We start from the raw sequence: 3097 nt of genomic DNA, 5'->3' as shown, positions 1-3097 counted from the left end.
ATGTAATTTGCATTGGTGTTTACTGGTAAGTAAACGTGCATTCACAATTAACTCTTCGGCGGAATAAATCTTTTTCTTCTCTCTCTCTCCATCTCTCTCTCTCTCTCTCTCTCTCTCTCTCTCTCTCTCTCTCTCTCTCTCTATCTATCTATCTATCTCCGTGTCATAAGTCAATACGATCCAGACCAAAAATGGATGACGAGTTGTATGAATAACGGAGTTATTCTTTTCAATTGTTGCGACCAACCGATTTTGCTCGTAAATAAAATCATTACTCATATCTGAGGGATAAAATTATTAATCGTCCTATAATGTAATTCTTTATTCCATATAATTCCAGATAGATAAATCGCGAAAATGTATATTTTCGAAAAATTCAGGTTCCTGCACATAGCTTCAAGATCCTCGAAATCGAGAGAATTTATTTATACAGTCCGTAATTGTATATTATAAAAAGATTTTTTACATATCAATAAACCTATTCTTTTTAAAACTTCCGTACACGGATTATCTTTTTTTCTAACGTAGATCGAGATAAGTGCATGAAGTCCAACTAAAAAGAAGATGCCCATAATGTTTTTCGATTCAAAGACTTTCGCATGCCTTGTTTCTCATTGTCTTTTCAATGTTTATATTAATACTTAGTCGAGCGATGACTTCTACTGTGTATCTAGGGGGATATCCGCATTATTGACAATAAATCGCACACGTGAAGTCCACATAATGCGATAACATTATAAAGTTCGACCATGGCTGACACGAGGTTTCGATCGGCTCTCTTGCGAAAGAATGAGAATTAACATGCGATCTTAACATGGTGGGGCATAAAGCTGGAAAATTCATCGGCGCCTCAATGCGCATGAGCCGTCAGCAAAAAAAGACCTGCTTAGAGATTACGTGGCATGATACGATAAAAATATATACGCTCCGAACTGAATACCCGGCGCTGCCGCGTAGGAATGCTGTTCATATATTATAGATATGTGTATATTGAAGGACGAAGAAAAGAATATCATTCGAGCGAACAGGGTCGATCTACTCTTTCCTCGAAAGGGATTGCATCGGGAAAATGGAGGGAATGACTTGCAGGCAAAAATTTACGCTGCTGTATACTTATTGAACGTCAAATAATACTAGATATTAAATGAGATAAAAGATTTAATTCATAAAAATTATGAAATATTTCATATACCTGTGTATTGTAGTGTTATTATATAAAATGCGTTAAAATTATATACATATATTATGTTATATAATTATTATACATATATATATATATATATATATATATACAATATTTTAGATTATATGATATATTTTTTTTATTATATTAGGTGTAGTAAAAAGTCATCGCGTATTTTTTAGCTCAAAGTTGTATATACAATATCTTCGTCAATAATGAATGAAATTCAAATTTAAAAAAAGGGTTTTAAAGCTTGAAATCTCTACTTTTAAAAGCTTATCACATTTTTTAAGTTTATATGAGTTTGATAATTTTTACATACCAAAAACTACGAGCTGAAAAAGACGAAAAATTTTCTTCTCACTTTGTGGATTTGTAACGTGTCCAAAACGAATTTGAGAAAATTTTCGATTACATATCGTGAAAGCTTGATACTTTCCCTACAAAATCGGTTTTTTTTAATATTCCTACGACTTTTGATCACTGAGTTATCGCGGATTAAATAAAAGAATTATTTTGACTTTAATTGCTCATAACTCCATTAAAAATTGTCGTATCGTATAATTTAAAAAAGAGATTTTTAAAGCTGAAACTTTACTCTATTAAGATATATTTATATTGTTGGGAAGAAAGTAATTGCGGTTTTTACTGATAGATGTCTTTTAAAAATACGCGATGACTTTCTACTACACCTAATATAATATTACGTAATGTCATAAACATAAAACCAACACAAATTTATTCCACTAATTAAGTTATAGCTATAATTAAGATATCAGCTATAATTTTTAAGATAGAACTATATAAATATTTCTGAATCTCTCTTTCTCTATATTCTTTTTTTTTGCTTTTTATTACTTTCATTTTTTTTTTAAAGGAGGAATTTAATTTTGTTGATAAGAATTAAAGTGTGTCATGGTAAATTCTTATCTATATGCTCGTAATAATTTATAGAGCATAGCACAGAATGATAATAAATGTTCTACAATTTGTAAAAATTTAATTTAGAAAAAATATTTATTTTTTCAAAGCACAAAAAAGGTATTAATATTTATCAATTGCAAGATATCAATTAGAAGACAAACGTACACAATGATAAATCATGTACTGCGAAAAGAAAATTAACCTAAAAAATAACATACTTCAAAAATAACGTTCTTTTTAAGATTTAAACTAAACGTTTTGACAAAAATTAAAACAAAGTTGTAATGAAATTCTTGTCTAATTCAACATTATGATAATTATAATACCTAATACGATAATTACTTATTTGCGCAGTAACAATGAGTACATAATGATATGTATGGTCTATTAATAAATTAAATTGAGAAGGAATTTCTATTTCTTTCAATATATTATATATTCTTATTGACATATAAATAAAAACGCTGAAAAGTCAAAGATTACATATATATTCATCATAATCATTAAAGACGTCTGCTTGAATGACTTGCTAATTCTTTTTATTATTCTAAACAACGAATAGAATACATTGATTCAATTCAAAGTGAAACGGCATGACCCAAATTCAAAATACTTACCGATACTCTTAATGCCTTTAGAGAATGGGAGTTGAAGTGACGAAAAAGGAAATGAAGAGAGACACAATAACTCGTATAAATATAAGTTTATTTACATTGCAACAGATCCTTTTGTCAAATAAATGACAAAGGGTGATTACGAGTGTAGATTTGAACGTAGTTAGAGATTAAATGTTAATTAAAAATAATAATTACAACATTCTAAAACCGTGTATATATGTGTAGTGTATATGTTGGTGTTTGTGTATGTAGGTATGTGTGTGAGGTGACGCCTTGCACGCTCTGCTGATTGAGTAATATACAATTCATCCTCCGTGAACTCTACGAGACGTGCTACTGCGACATTATTGTGCTTTGTTTTTTATTTTTTCCT

The sequence above is a fragment of the Trachymyrmex septentrionalis genome, unplaced genomic scaffold (assembly GCF_001594115.1).
Source record: "Trachymyrmex septentrionalis isolate Tsep2-gDNA-1 unplaced genomic scaffold, Tsep1.0 scaffold44, whole genome shotgun sequence".
Lineage (NCBI taxonomy): Eukaryota > Metazoa > Arthropoda > Insecta > Hymenoptera > Formicidae > Trachymyrmex > Trachymyrmex septentrionalis.
This window is presented reverse-complemented; position numbering follows the sequence as displayed.